Consider the following 20320-nt stretch of genomic DNA (forward strand, 5'->3'; position numbering starts at 1 on the left):
AACAAGAAGATATGACAATTATAAATATTTATGCACCCAACATGAAAGCAACCAAATACATTAAACAGTTAATAGCAAATATAAAGGAACTAATTGATAATAATACAGTAATAGTAGGGGACTTTAACACCCACTTACATCAATGGACAGATCATCCAAATAGAAAATCAACAAGGAGACAGTGGCTTTGAATGACACACTGGACCAGATGGATTTAACAGATATATTCAGAACATTCCACCCTAAAACAGCAAAATATGTATTTGTTTTCAAGTATGTACATGAAACATTTCCAGAATAAATCACATATTAGGCCACAAAACAAGTCTCAACAAATTCAAAAATATCAAAGCCATGCCATGCATCTTTTCTGACCATGATGCTATGAAACTAGAAATTAACCACAAGAAAAAATCTGGAAAGAGCACAAATACATGGAGGTTAAATAACATGCTACTAAACAATGAATGGGTCAGCCAGTAAATCAAAGAAGAAATAAAAAATTACATGGAAGCAAATGAAAATGAAAATACAATGGTCCAAAATCTTTGGGATGCAGCAAAAATGGTTCTAAGAGTGCAGTTTATAGCAGTACAGGTCCACCCCAAGAAGCAAAAAGAAATCTCATACAACTTAACCTTATACCTAAAGGAGTGAGAAAAAGAAGAACAAATAAAACCCAAACCAGCAGAAGAAAGGGACTAATAAAGATTAGAGCAGAAATAAATGATATAGAAACTAAAAAAACAATAGAAAAGATCAACAAAATTAATAAACCTCTAGCCAGACTCATAAGAAAGAAAGAAAGAAAGAAAGAAGAGGAAAAAAAAAGAAAAGAAAAAAGAGAGAGAGGACTCAAAGAAAGAGGAGAAATAACAACACCACAGAAATACAAACAATTGTAAGAGAATATTATGAAAAATTATATGCCAACAAATTGGACAACCTAGAAGAAATAAATTCCTAGAAACATATAACTCACCAAAACTGAAGCAGGAATAAATAGAAAATTTGAACAGACTGATTATTAGCAATGAAATTGAATCAGTAATCAAAAAACTCCCAACAAACAAAAGTTCAGTACCAGACAGCTTCACAGGTGAATTCTACCAAACATTTAAAGAAGAGTTAATACCTGTTCTTCTCAAACTATTCCAAAAAATAGATGAGGAAGGAAAACCTCCAAGTTCATTCTGAGGCCAGCATTACCCTGATACCTAAACCAGATAAAGACAACACAAGGAGAGAGAGAGAGAGAGAGAGAGAGAGAGAGAGAGAGAGAGATGATTACAGGCCAATATCTTTGATAGATGCAAAAATCCTCAGCAAAATACTAGCAAACCAAATCCAGCAATACATTAAAAAAATCATTCACCACGATCAAGTAGGATTTATTCCAAACATGCATGGGTGGTTCAATATTAGCAAATCAACCAGTGGTATACATCACTTCAATAAGAGAAAGGATAAAAACCATATGATCATTTCAATAAATGCAGAAAAAGCATTTGACAAAGAACAACATCCACTCATGATAAAAACCCTCAATAAAGTAGGTTTAGAGGGAAAATACCTCAACATAATGAAGTCCTTATATGAAACACCCACAGAAAACATCATACCCAGTGGGGAAAAACTGAGAGCTTTTCCCCTAAGATCAGGAACAAGACACGGATGTCCACTGTCACCACTTTTATTCAACATAGTACTGGAAGTCCTAGCCACAGCAATCAGACAATAAAAAGAAATAAAAATCATCCTAATTGGTAAAGAAGTAAAACTTTCACTGTTTGCAGATGGTATACTATATACACAAATTCTAAAAACTCCACCAAAAACTAAAACTGATAAATAAATTCAATAAAGTCACAGGGTACAAATCAATGTACATAAATCTGTTGCTTTTCTATACACTAATATGAAGCAACAGAAAGAGAAATTAAGAAAACAATGCCATTTACATACAATTGCACCAAAAGTAATAAAATACCTAGAAATAAACTTAATGAAGAAGATGAAAGGACCTGTACTCTGAAAACTAAAAGATGAATGAAAGAAATTAAAGATGACACAAAGAAATGGAGGGACATTCCATGCTCATGGATTGGAAGAAAAAACATTGTTAAAAGGTCTATGTTACCCAAAGCAATCTACACACATTTAATGCATTTCCTATGAAAATGCCAACAGCATTTTTCACAGAACTAGAACAATCATAAAACATGAAATTTGTATGGAACTACAAAAGACCCCAAATAGCCAAAGCAATTTTGAAAAAGAAAAACAAAGCTGGAGGTATTACAATTCCAGACTTCAAGTTATATTACAAAGCTGTAGTAATCAAAACGGTATGGTACTGGCACAAAAACAGATATTATAGATCAACAGAACAGAATAGAAAACCCAGAAATAAACCCACAATTATTTGGGCAATTAATCTTCAACAAAGGAGGAAAGAATATTCAATAGAAAAAAGACAGTCTCTTCAACAAATAGTGTTGGGTATACTGGACAGCTACATGCAAAATAATGAAACTGGGCCACTTTCTTACATCATACACAAAAATAAATTCAAAATGGATTAAAGACCTAAATGTGAGACCTGAAACCGTAAAAATCCAAGAAAAGAACAGACAATAATTTCTCTGACCTTGGCCACAGCAGTATTTTTCTAGGTAGGTCTCCTGAGTCAAGGGAAATAAAAGCAGAAATAAACTATTGGGACTACATAAAATAAAAGCTTGTGCACAGTGAAGGAAACAACAAAACTAAAATGCAACCTTTGCGAATGACATATCCAATAAAGGCTTAGTATCCTAAATATATAAGAACTGATATAACTCAATACCTAAAAAAAAAATAATAATCCCATTAAAAATGGGCAGAAGATATGAACAGACGTTTTTCCAAAAAAGACATACAGATGGCCAACAGACACATGAAAAGATGCTCAACATCACTCATCATCAGGGAAATGCAAATCAAAACTGAAAAAGATATCTCACACCTGTCAGAATGGCTAAAATAAAAAACACAAGGGGCACCTGGGTGGCTCAGTCGGTTAAGCGTCCGACTTTCAGCTCAGGTCACGATCTCGCGGTCTGTGAGTTCGAGCCCTGCGTCAGGCTCTGGGCTGATGGCTCGGAGCCTGGAGCCTGCTTCCGATTCTGTGTCTCCCTCTCTCTCTGCCCCTCCCCCGTTCATGCTCTGTCTCTCTCTCTGTCTCAAAAATAAATAAACGTTAAAAAAAAATTAAAAAAAAAACACAAGAAACAAGTGTTGCTGAGGATGTGGAGAAAAAGGAACCCTTGTGCACTGCTGGTGGGAATGCAAACTGGTGCAGCCATTGTGGAAAACAGTATGGAGGTTCCTCAAAAAGTTAAAAATAGAATTATCCTATGATCCAGTAATGGCACTACTACATATTTATCCCCAAAACATAAGAACACTAATTCAAAGGAATTATGGACACCTATGTTTACAACAGCATTATTTATAATAGCCAAATTATAGAAGCAACCTAAGTGTTCATCGATAGATGAATGAAGAAAGGAGAAGTGGTATATATACAATTAAGCCATAAAAAGAAATGAAATCTTGGGGAGCCTGGGTGTCTCAGTTGGTTAAGCGTCCCACTCTTGATTTTGGCTCAGGTTATGATCTCACGGTTCATGGGACGAGCCCCATGTCAGGCTCTGTGCTGACAGTGAGGAGCCTGCTTGGGATTCTCTCTCTCCCTCCCTCTCCACCCTTCCCCCTGTTCGCATGCTCTCTCTCTCTCCATCTCAAAATATATAAATAAACATTTTTTAGAAAGGAATGAAATCTTGCTATTTGCAACAACGTGGATGGAGCTAGAGAGTATAATGCTAAGTGAAATAAGTCAGTCAGAGAAAGACAAATACCATATGCTTTCACTCATATGTGAAATTTAAGAAACAAAACAAATGAGCAAAGGAAAAAAAGAGGCAATATAAGAAGCATACTCTTAACTATACAAAACAAACTGATGGTTATGGGAGAGGTGGATGGAGGGATGGATGAAGTAGGTGAAGGGGATTAAGAGTACTTACATGATAAACACTGAGTAATGTATAGAATTGTTTAACTAAATTTTACACCTGAAACTAATATAAAACTGTATGTTGACTATACTAGAATTAAAATAAAAATCTTAATTAAAAATTCATCAAAAATAGATTATTGATGAAAAAAAAGTGCTTGCACAGTGCTTCAGGAATGGAAATGGTTATCATCACTTCTGTTCTTGGCAGTGAAAATGGAAAAGAGATAGGAGGAAATCTGTGTCTTCATTCCAGTCTCCTTTTCCCCCAAACTGGGCCATCTCTGGTTTAACTTAAAACTTTGCATATTGGGGCACCGGGGTGGCTCAGTCGGTTAAGCGTCTGACTTTGGCTCAAGTCATGATCTTGTGGTTCGTGAGTTTGAGCCCCACATCAGGCTCTGTGCTGACAACTCAGAGCCTGGAGCCTGCTTTGAATTCTGTGTCTCCCTCTCTGTCTGCCCCTCCCCTGCTGTGCTCTGTCTTGTTCTGTCTCTCAACAATAAAAAAGTGTTAAAAAACAAAAATAAAAAAATAAAACTTTGCATGTCACCTAAAATTTGACTCTCAAGAAGTCACTTCTTTCTACAGTGCTGTACCCAGTTCTGAATAAGAAGGGAATACTAACTGGTTTTCTTCTTAATTCATATGATGACAAATGAGGTATTTGTAAGGGCACTGTGTTAGGAAGACATATTTTTCCTTAAAGACCTTATAAATGTTCTTCAAGGATGAAGCTACACTTTCACTAGCTATGTGTAGCTATTTAAATTTAAACCAATCGGATTAAATTAAAAATTCAGTTCCTCAATTGTGTTAGCCTCATTTCAAGTGCTCAGTAACCACATGTGGCTAATGGCTACCACACTGGACAATGAACATTACTTCATTACAATGAACACTGGGACATTTCCATTACTCTACTATTGTGTTCATCCTAACTGGCTTAAGCTTGTGGTCAGTAAACATAGGAGAGAAAGTGAGAGATGGGGACACAGTGTTCAAAGACAAAGTGGGAAGATAAAGAAGAGAAATTTTATCAGTCATAAATTTGTGAAGAACTGGTCTTTCATTTTGTTGTAATAAAACTACTAAATGCTGAACAAAATTGCCCATAAATTGCCTTTGGAGGGTCTGAGAAGGAATGTCCAACAAATATTTTTAAGTTCTTTTTTTTTTTTTTAAATCTTTTTTTTTTTTTTTTTTTAGTTTATTGTCAAGTAGCTAACAGAGAGTGTAGTCTTGGCTTCAGGAGTAGATTTCCATGATTCATCACTTACATATATCATCCAGTTCTCATCCCAACAAGTGCCCTCCTCAATCCCCATCACCCACTTTCCCCTCTCCTCCACCCCCCGTCAACCCTCAGTTTGTTTTCAGTATCCAAGAGTCTCTTATGGTTTGCCTCCCTCTCTGTTTAGATCTTATTTTTCCTTCCCTTCTCCTATGGTCTCCTGGTAAGTTTCTCAAATTCCACATGAGTGAAATCATATGCTATCTGTCTTTCTCTGACTGATTTATTTCACTTAGCATAATACCCTCCATTTCCATCTGCATTATTGCAAATGGCAAGATTTCATTCTTTTTAAATGCTGAGTAGTATTCCATTGTGTATATATACCACATCTTCTTTATCCATTCATCAGTTGATGGACATTTGGGCTCTTTCCATGATTTGGCTATTGTTGATAGCACACTATTAACATTGGAGTACATACTTTTAAGTTCTTGAAAATTTTATTGTTGTACTTTATTTTTCATAAAATAAAGAAATTCATTCATTTATTCATCAAATATATTTTGAGTGCCTCCCATTTGCCATGTGTCAGGTAAGGGAATGAGTGAGCCATTTAGCTATCTGAGGGAAGAGTGTTCCAGGGCTATGGGGGGAAAAGTAGATCTAGATAAGTAGGATCAAGAATGTGGAGGTGGGAAACAGACTGGAAAGAGGAGGTAGGATTGAATAGATTGATCAAAGGAGGCACCTCTGATTGAGAGAAAGGGAGATTGAGCAAGTCTGGAAAAAGGTGAAGGAGTGAGACTACCTAGTGTGGCTACCTGGAGGAAGAGTTCTCAAAGGCATGGGTCCTTAAACAAGGACATGCCAGGCTCAATCAAGACCAAGGAACTGCAAAGGCCAGTGTGCCTAGAGCAGAGTGAGTGAGGAGAGTGAAGGAGATGATGCCTGAGAGGAAATGGGGGAGATGGGGCAGGTCATATCCAGTTTTATAAGGCACTGTTAGCTCTTTGGTTTTTACTCAGTGTGAAATAGGGAGTCATCAGATGGTTTTTTGAGCAAGACAGACTGGTCTGACTTGGGTTTTAGAGTCTTCTGGATCCTGAGTTGAGATAGTGGTAACTTGGACCAGGGTGGTAAAAGGAATGCTGGTGAGAAGTGGCAGATTCTGAATAGAGCTGACAAGATGTGTTGACAGATTGGATGTGTGGTGTAGGAGAAATACAGGAATCAAGATGATTAAAATTTTTGGACTGAGCAACTTCAAGGATGGAATTGCCATCAACTGAGATGCAGAAGACTGTAGAGCAAGTTTTTTCTTTCTTGGTGGGGCGGAGGAGATGAATAAAACATTCAGTCTTGGGGGCACCTGGGCGGCTCAGTTGGCTGAGCATCCAACTCTTGATTTTGGCTCAGGTCATGATCTCACGGTTTGTGAATTTGAGCCCCACATCAGGCTCTGTGCTGAGTATAGAGCCTGCTTAAAATTGTCTCTCTCATTCCCTCTGCCCCTCTCCTCTGCTCTCTCTCTACAAAAAAAAAAAAAAAAAAAAAAAAAAAAAATATCAGTTTTGGACATGTTGGGTTGGAGATGGCTTAAGTAGTGAGGTTGGACAGATGGTTGTATATAAGAATATGGAGATCCCTCCAAAAATAAAATGTTTGGAACTAGAGTAATATAAAATTTGACAGAGTATTTAAAGAAACCATATAAAAGGTAAATCTAATTATCCACTAAATTATCAAAATCATTCATAAACATGGAAATACTGCATGTCTGGCTATGAGTGGAATCCTTTCCTCCAAGGTGTTTGCAATTTGCGTGAGAGTAAGTGGAAATAATAATAGTTATGTGCTGTTTTTATGTGAATCCTGAATTTTACTGTCAAGGTCTGCACAAAGCACTGTATACATATACTGACATTAAGCAACATCTATTCCTGCCTTGTTGAGAACAATAGCCGTGAGTCACATGTTCCTCAGAGCACTTCAAATGTGACTAGTCCAAATTGATTTGTGCTGTACTTATAAAATACACATCTGAGTTCAGAGATTTGATGTGAAAAAAAAAGAATGAAGAATAGCTCATTAGTAAACTTTAAAATAGTGATTACAAGGACACCAGGGTGGCTCAGTTGATTAAACATCTGACTTCAGCTCAGGTCATGATCTCATGGTTTGTGGGTTCGCTCCTCGCATCAGGCTGTGTGCTAACAGCTCAGGGTCTGGAGCCTGCTTTGGATTTTGTGTCTCCTTCTCTTTCTGCCCTTTTCCCACTCACGCTCTTTCTCTCAAAAATCACATAAAAAAATTAAAAAAGTAAAATATTGATTACATGTTGAAATTATGTTTTGGCTACATTGGGTTAAATGAAATACATTATTTAAACTAGGCACCTGTTATTCACCTGTTTCTTTTTACCTTTTTTTAACATGACTACTAGAAAAGTTAAAATTACAAATGCGATCTGCATTATATTTCTATTTGACAACGCTTCTGTAAAGTACATCCCTTAGGCTTAAAACTTTTAAAAACAAATGGCTTTTCTTAGGAAGAAAGTAGTTTCTGTTTTTTGTTTTTTCCTTTTTAATCTTTATTTTTGAGAGAGATAAAGTGTAAGAGGGTGAGGGACAGAGAGAAGGTGGGACAGAGGATCCAAATTGGGCTCTGTGCTGACAGGAGAAAGCCCAGCACAGGGCTCAAACTCACAAACCATGAGATAATGACCTGAGCCAAAGTTGGACGCTTAACTGTCTGAGACACCCAGCTGCCCCTCCGCATTGTTTCTTCCACTGTGAAGAAGAGGATCCAGAAATCATTAGTGACATGGACTGTATCCTCTGGGAGGCTTCCCCACTGTAGCAGGAGGTTCTGAAACCTGTCCTAACACTGAAGCCATATTTCAAGATTTTCGATTGGTCGTTTCCCCCACAATGACCAGATTTAAAGTGGTAACGGTGTCCGATGTCCACATTGTCTGACTAAATGCTCCTGGTATGTGACAGAAGAGCTGGTTTCAGGCAACTCCTAGAGAGCAGCTCACTGTGTCCCTGAATAGACAATGAAGGTTGGGGTTGCACCCCCACAGCTCTCCTGTGTGGCTTGACACCTCTACCCCAGCTCAGACTTGCAAGATAAGAGGGAAGAATGATTCTGAGAACCCCTGGGAAGTTGGGGGGAGGAGGGGACGAGACCCCTGCTGGTCTCTAAGAGGCATTCTAAGAAAAGACTTCACAGAAAATCAATTGCTATCACTTAAGACCTTTAACTCACTATATTCCATTGTAAACTTAGTTTTTTCTTGGAAGGGCACAAAGCAGTGTGTGAAAAATTGTATACTGTTCCTGTGGTGTCTTTGAAGGAAAGTTTATAAATTCCTAATATGCATTCCTGTTAGTCAGGAGTCTCAAAGAGAAGAGGGTGTCAATAAAAATCATCCACAGGCCAGATGATGGTTTTTGAAACAGGGAGAAAGGGCATTGTTGGAACAGAATGATATGGGTTCAGGAAAGATGAACTGAATTTGAAGAAAGGAAAAGTGTTGAGGTGAAACACAAAGCTGCCCACCCCCAACCCCGCAAAGTTTCTGAATAAGTCTCCCTGGCCCTTTTCACGCTTTTGCTTCCCTGTGGCTTGAGGCTTTCATTCTGCAGGGGAACCAAGGAAGGATTTCTCCTGGAAAGACCAGACCCTGTTAGTTCACGGACTTCCTCCTTTTACTCTGTCTGCCCTTAATACTCTTTATTTTTAAATCTTTTTTTGTATGTCAGCCACTTTCCCCCAGCATGCCTTGTGGTTAATGGCATGGTTTCTAGAGGCAAACCCTGGAGTCTAACCTTGGTCTGTTATTTCCTAGCTGTGTGACCTCAGCAAGCTGTCTAATCTCTCTGGGCCTTCCTTCCTCCTCTACAGTTGAGAGCCCTGGTAGTCTCTGCCCTGTGGGTGGCTGTGGGAGGGAATGAAGTAGCATGTATGTGTTGGGCTGAGGGTCTGAAAGTGCTCAGAAATGTTAGCTATTATTATAATTATTGTAATAAAAAATGTGTGTAATTTTAGGGAACAAACTATAAAATAAGCATGTCTATAGTTCATAGATATTAGAATTTCAGATTACTCAATTTGTCTATTTTGGCATAAGGCATTATCAGTCTATATCAGATACTTGGTTTATAGGCACGTAGGTTAGCCAATTGGTCATTTCTTAGGTGTGGATAATTAAGAACAGGGACAGTATACTTCTAATACACACACACACACACACACACACACACACACACACACACACATGCACACACCATCCCTTCCTATATTAAAATAGCAGAGTGCTAATATAATAAATCAGTAATTCCCAAGCATTTATATATGGTACAAAATGTAGCTGGATGCTACCAGATGGATTTAAAAAGCAAGCCCCCTACCTAGCTGGGGCTGAGGAAAAGTTGTACATGCATCCATATGGAATAAGGATCTCTGTTTCCTCCTCTGTAATGGTACTTTCTAGGGCTCTTATGGCTCATTAAAGGGTTAATGGGTATAAATCTTACCTCAGTGGCTGGCATATGTTACTAAATATTCTTAATATTCTTGCTATTAGAAACTCCTGACTGACTGATTATAACTGGTTTCTCCCAGAGCCACTGGCTGCATAGACTCAAGAGGCTCTGGAATGAACATCTTTGGTATTAGGTTGCAGTCCTGACTTGGCCCCAAATCACTCATGGGAGCCTGGGTCTGAAGATTACAGAAATCCATGCCTACCTCTAGACTCCTGGAATGTATGCTCTGGGGAAACCTGAGAACATTTCCTGCAGGTCTAACTCAAGCCCACACGGGTCAAGCTGTCTGAGGTCCCTCAGCTTGTGCTTGCCAAATTTAGGCCTGTAACACAGGGAGTGGGTTATCCTTTGCCTATTAAAATCTTTGCTTTGACTTTCCAGAGATGGGCTTTGTCACTATACAATATTTTAGCAGAAAGAGTGCATTATGGATCATCGGAACAAAACCAGGCCAAAATCTTCAGTCTCTGGCTGGACCATTATGGACAAAGGAGAGGGGAACTCTTCATTCCTGTCAGCTCCTGCGTAAAGTGAGCAGGCTGGGAATAGGAGTAAACAAAGGGCCTGGGAGGTCCTCGAGCTGCTCAGTGGCAGCCGACATCGACAACGGGGCAAGTGTGATGACTGGATCAGATGGGGCGCAGGGGAGGTGAAAATCACGCTCTGTGGGATCTAAAGGGAAAGCCCTCCGCTCTCTGCAGAAGACAAGCGGCAAATTGAAATGGTTGAGTTTGAAATCAGGCTGCCCTCCTTTTCACCCTGGCTCTTGTTCCAGCCCCCTCCTTTCCTTGGGGCATACTGGGAGCCAGAAGGAGAAGGGAGGGAGTCTGGACAGAAGGTGGGGGGGATAGAACTGTGGCAGTAGTGGGCCCTGGCTGGCAGTGCCTGCAAGGGAAGGGGGTGAGAACAAAGTAAGGGGGAGCAAAACAGATTGGAACAACATTCATTTATTAAGAGATTTGTTGGAGGAATAAATATATAAAGCACTTCCTATGTATTTTCTCACTCCGTCAGGGGGCAGGTGTGCAATGATCTCCATTATACAGGTGAATAAAAAAAGAGAAAGCTTAAGGCACTTGCTCAGTCACAGGTGCACTAGGTTGGAGAGCTAGGTTTCAAACCAAAGACAGTCATCTCCCAATGGAGGCCAGAAGGGGGAGCTCTGATGCCCTGCCACTCCTTGTCACTTGCACACCCACCAGGGAAAAGAAGTACTTTGCAAGTCCATACTACTTTAGCAACTACTTTACCAGCCGGTCTGGGGAGGAAGAAAGATTTCCTCCTTGCCCAACAACAGCCCAGCCAACCAGAAACTGTCCCAACCAGCCAAAGAAGCCACTGTACGTGGAACTCCCAGTTTACTTTTTGTCTGTATGGACTTTTTGTTTGTAACAGCCCCTCCCAACGCCCCCACCCCCCCCCCCTTCTCTAAAAAAGCCTGTTCCTTTGCTTTGTTCTCCACCTGCCAATGGTTTTGCTGTAGATCATTTGTCCCGAATTACAATTCGTCTGTTATTCCTGAATAAACCTTTTCTTTTTTCTTTTCTTTTCTTTTCTTTTCTTTTCTTTTCTTTTCTTTTCTTTACTTTTTCTTTTCTTCTTTCTTTCTTTCTTTCTTTTTTTTTTTTTTTTTTTGCTGGTAAGATAGCTGACAATTTTATTTTTAAAGTCCACATACCCAAGACAGACTCTGCTTTTCTTTCTCTCAGGAATGACTTGATCAGGCAAGAGAATGAAGAAGGAAAAGAAGGGGAGTGCCAGTATATGTCAGACACTGTGCTAGGAACATCGCCTATGTTATATCCCTTAACCCTGACAAGGCAGCAAGGCCAGCATTTTAATTTTTTTTTAACATTTATTTATTTTTGAGACAGAGAGAGACAGAGCATGAACGGGGTAGGGTCAGAGAGAGAGGGAGACACAGAATCTGAAACAAGCTCCAGGCTCTGAGCTGTCAGCACAGAGCCCGACGCCGGGCTTGAACTCATGGACTGCGAGATCATGACCTGAGCTGAAGTCGGATCCTTAACCGACTGAGCCACCCAGGTGCCCCAAGGCCAGCATTTTATTTTTTTAATTTTTTTATTATTTTTATTATTATTTTTTTTAAGGTCAGCATTTTAAATTCCATTTCATAATGAGAAAACTGAGGTACAGAAAGGTTTAGTGTGTAGGGAAAAATTAATCTCACCCAAAGAAAGAGGTCTGGCCTTTGTCTCAACTCCTGGCAAGATGGTGTTGGTGTACATTATATACCCTGATTGCTTCAGAGCTTTGTTTTTGATGCTCTAACCAAGATTTTGTAACTCAAAACTGTGCCCTCTCTCAAAAAGCACAGCTTTTGTAAAGGAAAACCTTGTTATTTTGTCATGAGTTTCAAAGGCCTGCTTAGAACCTCAAAAGGCATAGAATCAGACTTCAGATTCTTTGCAGTCACCATCTGAGGCAGAAACCCACAGGCCTCAGCCTGCCCTCACCATGCAGTGAGGATAGGGGAAGGTGTAGGGTGAGAAGAAAGTCACTACTGGGTATGGAAAACAGCAGTTAGTATATAGGTATATACATACACACACACACACACACACACATATATATTTGAATGTTTAGTTTTGAGAGAGAGAGCATGAGCAGGGGAGGGGCAGGGAGAGAGAGGGGAAGAGAGAATCCCAAGCTGACAGTGCAGAGTGCAACACAGGGCTCAAACCCACAAACCATGAGATCGTGACCTAAGCCAAAGTGTGACACTTAACCGACTGAGCCACCCAGGCGCCTCGGAGTAGCTAGTATATTAAAATAATACCCCCTCTCTCCCATATCTATCAGAAAACATCCCAAAGAAACCAACTCTCCCCACATCCTCCATGCTATGGCTTCTGAGATATACAAATGTCAAACTTTGGACGCAAATGGTCACATCCAAAGATTTTCTCTTAATCTCACTTCCTAATGGACAGAAAGGCCTGTAGATACTGTCTGTTGTTTTCACTGCCCAATAGTATTTCCTAGGAAAACAACAATTTTCTTATAAAGACAAGAGTGGGGCACGGTTCCGGAAAGTAACATAGATTTTTTCCTAGCTTTTTCCCCTTGAAGTAAGGATAGTTAGCAATTATCAGAGCACCTCACAGTTCAGGCTTGAGAAGCTACTGAGCCATTTCAGTTGCAAGCCCACGTATTAGCATCCCCTGTGGTTACATGCTCTTTTTCCTTAGGCTAGTTAACCCAGTTGATTACTGCATGTTGCTGTTGATGTCAAGGTTAAGTCTTCAGTCTCCACAGGGTCTAATGACCTTTGCTGTGTTCCAGCCCTTTCTAAAATACATGCGCTTAGTCACCAGGGGGACGAGGCAATGTAATAGGTTGAAACAAAACTTTCAGAGAAATTCCAAGCCTTTGTGAGGGAAGAGGCAAGAAGACACATGTTTTTCTTTTCTGGAAGCCAAATAACAAATTTTGGAAAAATTACAATATTTACCTAATTTTTTGCTTTTCCCCAACATTTTAAATATTTTGAATTTCAGACATGCAGAAGAGTTGAAAGAATTTTAAGTTAGCACCCATGTACCCATCACTTAGATTCTACCATTAGCACTTTGCTATGTGTGCTTCATCATACATCTAAGTACCTATCTACCCCTCTATCGGTCCCGTAAACCTTTTATACACACACACACACACACACACACACACAACACATATATATGTTGTGTGTGTGTGTGTGTGTGTGTGTGTATCTTTTTTTTAACTTTATTTATTTTGAGAAAATAAGAGACAGTGCAAGCAGGGAAGGGGCAGAGAGAGGGAGAGACAGAATCCCAAGCAGGCTCTGTTCTATCAGTGCAGAGCCTGACGTGGGGCTTGAACTCATGAACCCAGTGCAGAGCCCAACATGGGGCTCAAACTTAACAAACCGTGAGATCATGACCTGAGCTGAGATCAAGAGTTGGATGCTTAACCAACTGAACCACCCAGGCACCCCAAACCATCTTATATTTTTGATGCGTATTGAAGAAAGTTTCAGCAATCAGTATACTTCACTTCAAAAAATTCTGGCATATTATTAGTTTTTCCTGTTGTTGCTATAACAAATTGCCATAAGCTCAGTGGCTTAAAATAACACGAATGTATTATCTTACAATTCTGGAAATGAAAAGTTTGAAATGGGTCTTCCGTGGGCTAAAATCAAGATGTTGGCGGAGCTGTGTTCCTTCTGGATGCTTTAGGAGATAATCCATTTCCTTGTCTTTCGCAGCTTCAAGAGGCCACCTGCATTCCTTCACTCATGACCCCTTCCTCCATCTTGAAAGCCAGCACTATAGCATCTACAGATCTCTCTCAGATCTCTGCTTCTACCGTCCCATCTTTCTGACTCCGACCCTCCTGCTTCCCCAGAGAAGGTACTTTGTGATTCCATTGCACCCATTTGTATAATCTAGGACCATTTACCCATCTCAAGATTCTTCATTACATCTGTAAAGTCCCTTTCACCATGTAAGGTAGTTGTATCAATCTGGTTGGGCTGCTATAACAAAACACCAGCGACTGGGTGACTTTAACAATAGAAATTTATTTTTTCAAAGTTCTAGAGGTTGGGAAGTCCAAGAGTGAGGGGCTGGTCAATTTGGTTCCTGTAAGAGTTCTCATCCCATCATGCAGATAGCTGCCTTCTTGTTGTGTCCTCACATGGCTAAGAGAGAGAGCTCTCTGATGTCTCCTCTTATAAAGGTGAGTACCTAGTCCTATCAGATCAGGAGTCCCCATCATGACTTTATTTAACATTAATTACCTTATTTTAGGCCTTATCTCCAAATGCAGCCATATTGGGAATTAGGATTTTTTGTGTGTGTTTGGGGAGATACAATTGTCCACAGCAGTAATATATTTGTAGGTTCCAAGGATTAGGACATGGACATCTTGGGGGGGGGGGGCACTATTCTATCTACTACAGCATGTGCAACTTTTTCATTTTTTTAAAATGTTTATTTTTGAGAGAGAGAAAGAGCATGAGGTGGGAGAGGGAGGGGCAGAGAGAGAAGGGGACAGAATCTAGAGCAGGCTTCAGGCCCTGAGCTGTCAGCACAGAGCTGGACACGGGGTTTGAACTCACGAACCATGAGATCATGACCTGAGCCGAAATCAGACACTTAACTGACTGAGCCACCCAGGTGCCCCATCTTTTTCATTTTTAACACTCTCTAAGGACAGTTAGATGAAAATTTGGGAGTCAACATATAGGTAGAAACAAATATTGATACAAAAAGAAGTCTAAGGACTAAGTCCAGGGGCACTTCCAGAGATGAAGGAAATAAGGAAGAATCAGCAAAGGAGTCTCAGGAGGAGTAGCTAGGTGAGGAAGAACCCCAGTAAGTGTGGACTTCTGAGAGGCAGAAGAAGAGAGTATTTTTAGAAGGGGCTGATCAACTGGATGTCACTGCTGCTGACAGATCAAAGAGATGAGGGTTGAAACTTGGCCACTGGTGGCTTGGTGGGGTGATCAGGGGGAGTGCTTGGCTAGAGTGGGAGAAGAGGAGAAGAGGACCTGGAGAAGGTACAGTTGTGAATGGAGGAGAGGAGAACACATCAAATAGGTTTCTCAAGGAATTCTGATAAAAAGAGGAGTAGAGGAAGGGATGGTATCTGATGTCATCAGCACTATCAATTTCATATATTTGCATATATGTTTGCAAATATATGACCAAATTTTTTCATGAGCTCCAGAAATTAGAGAATAAAAGAAGGGTAAAGTAAGAGTCTGCAAGTGTTTCATTTGTAAGTCATCTCTACTGCCCCAATTTAGCAGGGAAACTCCTGAAAGAATTCGAAGGGCACTGATGCCCTGAATTCTGATAGTATTATCAATACTCTTTCCTTCTTCCTTCCTTCTTTCCTCTTCCCCTTCTTTCTTTCATCGTGTTTTTTACTCATTTATTCATTCTTTCCTTCATTCATTCCACAAACACATATAAGCCACTATCTATACCTTTGACACTTGGATCCACAAAAGGGATTAGTATGAATTAGCTAACTGTAAAATTCTTTCCATTTTGAACTTAAATTTTTCATTTTTTATCTTCTCCGATACTTGAGAATGAAGATATTCTTAAATTTCAAAACCAGTTGGTTTTATCTGCCAAAAACGCACTCCCTGATTTAGTTGCAGACGTTCCTCTAAATAATTTTTCATGCAAATGTCCCTATTATATAGTTTTTAGGAGTAATTTTTGGAGAGCAAACACTGGGCAGCATTATGCAAATAACTTAGATCATAAATTTCATTCACTTAAAAAGATAATCCATTCTTTTTTGGTTTTCAAAACTTCCCTCAGAAATGAATGGGGAAATTTTATGAATTTTCCTTTTTTTTTTCCCCCAGGACTTCTCATTTCTGAATCTAATTCTTTCTTGATTTTCCCCAAATCCAGAATCTTCCTTTTCCCCATTCATATACCCACACTATTTGTTTTTGTTTTTGTTTTTGCATTTCATTGTGTCTTTTCCTTAGTCTCCTTGTGATTTCTCTGTCCCAGGCATGTCTGATAATGATACACATGCCTAAGAAGACTGCTTCATATTGTTCTTTTAATCATTCTGTTTCTATCAGTTCATTCCTTCAAGTCCATTCTGTGATTAGAACAATCTCACTCTCCTTTGCTAGGATGATTTTCTCACATCTTAGGATTCCCTCTCAGAAGCTTAACAATTAAACTATTTCACTGAAAACTTCCAGATTTAAATAAAGAAAAAAAAAAAGAATTTTTACAACCTTGATATTCACCTGGCCAAATGTTATATGAACACCCAAAACATTACATTCTGGTCTGGACACACATCTTAAGATGGACAGTGATAATTAAAATATGCCCATTGGAGAGTGATCAGGAGTTTCAAAGCCATGACATAAGGAATGACTGAAGGATTTTCGAATGTTTTGTTTGGGGAAAAATAAGTCTTGGGTGGGAGTGAGGCTTGGGGCAGTCAGAGATACCAGATTGAGAGACAGTTTGATTGAGATGGTGACTACCACTATGAACCAAATTGGCTGGCTGTCCCATGAGAATATCGGTAGTTGGGATGAAGGGAAAGGGCAGTACCCTGAGAGGCACCCACTGGAAAACTGGGTGTTTTTAAGCTTGGACGTTGCTATAGCTTCCAGGTAGATCCCAGAAGCAGAGGTGGTTAATAGTCTCAACGGACTGAAGATAAGCCCACAGCCAAAAATCATGGAACAATTTAAGAAAAACAATTACTGTGAGAGAATAACCACAAACAGAACAACCTAAATCAGAAAAAGACTTATCGATAGGATATGAACAAGAATCTTAATCCTAAGTAAGACATTCCAAATATGAAACAAGAATTGGTGGTTTCAACCAAGGGTACTGGCTTTAAAAAATGTGATTGCTAGCCAACTTTGGTTCAGGTCATGATCACACAGTTCATGGGTTCAAGCCCCATGTTCCATCCCTGCTTTGGATTCTGTGTCTCCCTGTCTCTCTGCCCCTCCCCCGCTCACACTTTGTCTCTCTCTCCCACTCAAAAATAAATTAATGTTAAAAAATATAGTTGCTGAGGCGCCTGGGTGACTCACTCGGTTTCTCCCTTTCTCTCTGCCCCTCTCCCACTCACACTCTATCTCTCTCTCAAAAATAAATGAACATTTAAAAAAATTTTAATGTAATTGCCAAAATAAAGAATTGGTTGAAAAGCTGAATGGGTGCCAAATGGATAGAATGTAGAAACCAACCCATATGTACACATTCAAGCTTGGTGTATATAGCACCATCATAACTTGGTAAGGAAAAGATGGATTATTCATCTGTAGTCTTTAGAAAACTGACTTACTATATGGAGAAAACTAGGATTAAATCTCTACCTTGTCTACACACAGAAATGAATTTTAGGTAGGTTAAAAGCCAAATATGAAAGACTTAGAGCAGGGCACCTGTGTGGCTCAGTTGGTTAAGTATCTGACTCTTGATTTCAACTCAGGTCATGATCTCATGGTTTGCGGGATTGAGCCCTGCATTGGACTCTGTGCTGACAGCATGGAGCCTGCTTGGGATTCGCTCTCTCCTCCTTTCTCTGCCCCTCCCCCTGCTCATGCTTGTGCACACTCTCTCTCTTTCAAAATAAATAAATAAACTTTACAAAAGAAAGACAAAGCCATTTATCTATTAGAAGAAAATGTATTTTTTATGAAATTGGAATGGAGAAGAATTTCTTAAGATGTCAAAAAGTAAAAACCATACAGGAAATAACTGATGAAGTTAATGACACCAAAATTAAAGATTTCTGGTACCATAAACAAAGTCAACAGATGGGTGATAGACTGGAGGTGACAGAGCGGTAATAACATACAAGGAAGTGATACATAAAATATACAGAGAATTCCCACAAATCAGATAAAGAAAAGAAAAGAAATGGATAAAGGAGATAATAGCAGACCCTGCTGATGTCTTGCCCACATCCCTTGGCGTACCTCTGAGCTCACCTGCAGCTGTGGTAAGCCGATGGTTCCCTGCATCACACAAGCTTCCTGCCTCAGTGTGGAACCTCTCTCGGTCTGAAGGTTCTCTGAGGTACTGTGGGGCACCCTTCATTTAGGTGCAGTGCAAACTGGAAGTGCTGGTGGCTGGATCCCCCCAGGAACAGCTTCCAATCAATGAGGACCAGGGGGTGGTATATAAATAGCTCAGCTTCCCCATTTCTTGGTGGGACATTTCTGAGGAATGTTCAGCACACTTCCTCAGAGAGTCCGCATCAAGACTGAGCCTGGATGCCTACTCATAACCTACCTTTTTTGTTTGTTTTTTGGTTTTTGGTTTTTCTCCTTTGTCTCCTTGTTCTTACTCCTTCACTTGTGCTTCTGAATAAATGACCTTCTCTCATGAATGGATATTCTAGGCAGGGAGACATAAAATAAATGTGAAAATATGCAATCTGTCAGGAGGCTAGATGTGCTAAGAAGAAAAATAAAGCACAGTAAGAAGGAAGAAGCCAAGGTGGGGATGGGACTGTTACTTTAGACGGGTGGACAGGGAAGGTTTCTCTGCTGAGGGATATTTGAGCAGAGACTGTAAGGATTGAGGGAGCACATAGTAGGTGTAAAGACCCTGCAAGTGGGAATGCTCTTGGCCTGTTCAAGGAACAGCAAGGAGGCCAGTGTGGCTGCTGCCCGGTGAGCAGCAAGGAGGAGAGTGAGGGAGATGAGGTCTTTGAGAGAATAGGGAAGGGAAGGCAGACCATGGAGGGCCTTACAGGCCATGGTAAGGACTCTGGATTTCCCACCCCCCACCCCCCAAGTGATAAAGGGAACTTCTGCACACAAGTAACGTGATTTTACTTTTGTCTTTACAGGCTCCCTCTGGCTTCTGTGCAGCAAAGGGACAAGAGTAGGAGCTGGGAGTCTGTAGGATACATACAGGTGAGAGAAGGTGCTGGGTGGGACTGAGGTGGTGGAGGGTAAGGAGGAGTGATCTGACTCGAGATGTATTTCAAAAGTAATGTTAACAGCCTTCTCTGAGCCCCTCATCAAAACCAGGTCAGATTCCCTTGTTATATTTTCTCACTGAATCATTGACTTGGCATTCATTCAGTTAGTAATTATATATTCTTTGTGTGATTGGGTGGCGAGATAACATTTGAAACTACTTTCTGTCTCAGGGAGAGAGTAGACCGCTCAGAAAAAGGAATCTTCTCTTAAATTTTGAGATTGAAAAGTTTAGGCCCTGCCTAGAAGGGCCTGGCAAAGATAATAGGTTTGGAAGAATATAGTATGAGGGTCATCAAGACCTTCTACCTTCAGAATGAGCTAAGGATTGCCCAGGTCAGCAGCTGGTGGCTGAGGAGAAATATGGAAAGGTAGGAAAAAGATCATCCCAAAAGACTGAGTTTGTGCCATTTCTCCTAAGCCAAGGCCTGAAGGAAGGGAGGGAACAGATATACAGATATATCCATATGCTAGGTTTAATTAATGTCTGTGTGCCCAACTGAATGGTGAACTCCATCAGAGCAGGTGTATCAGTAAAGGAACATTTCTGGCTACAAGTAAAAGAAATGTAAAGAGTTCTATGTTTGGTGCTGGACAGTTGCTGATGCTGGTTCACTACCCAGTGATATAAAGGATGGTGTCTCAATTATTTTCTTTTTGTCTGTATGATTTTCCCTCATGGTTGCCATTACTCCAGCTGTCATATCTGTATTCGGTGCAGAAAGAAAGGGAAGGTATGGCTCAAGCTATATCTGTCTCCCTTTATTAGGAAGGTCATGGCTTTTCCAGAAGTCCTCCAACATGTTTAGCTTTATAGTTTTATATCTCACTGGCCAGAACTAAGTCATACAACCTTACTGCAGAGGGAAGCTGGGAAAGTGGGGAAAGGAATTGCCATTATTATCAGAGACCCATAATGATTCATCAGCAGTGACTGGATACATTGCTGCCCTGAACAAAAACCGGGGTTCTGT

General features: G+C 40.1%; 1 long non-coding RNA gene across 1 annotated transcript in view; it reads left to right on the top strand.

The window, feature by feature from the left end:
- The window catches only part of LOC144612790 (uncharacterized), a 117621-nt gene that overhangs the window by 39704 nt on the left and 57597 nt on the right, over positions 1–20320 (top strand). Inside the window, exon 2 of the long non-coding RNA XR_014135251.1 lies at positions 19214–19280. This is a non-coding gene — a long non-coding RNA (uncharacterized LOC144612790). The remainder of the gene's footprint in view (positions 1–19213; positions 19281–20320) is intronic.

Source organism: Panthera onca, chromosome C2, assembly GCF_046562875.1.
Source record: "Panthera onca isolate mPanOnc1 chromosome C2, mPanOnc1 haplotype 2, whole genome shotgun sequence".
Lineage (NCBI taxonomy): Eukaryota > Metazoa > Chordata > Mammalia > Carnivora > Felidae > Panthera > Panthera onca.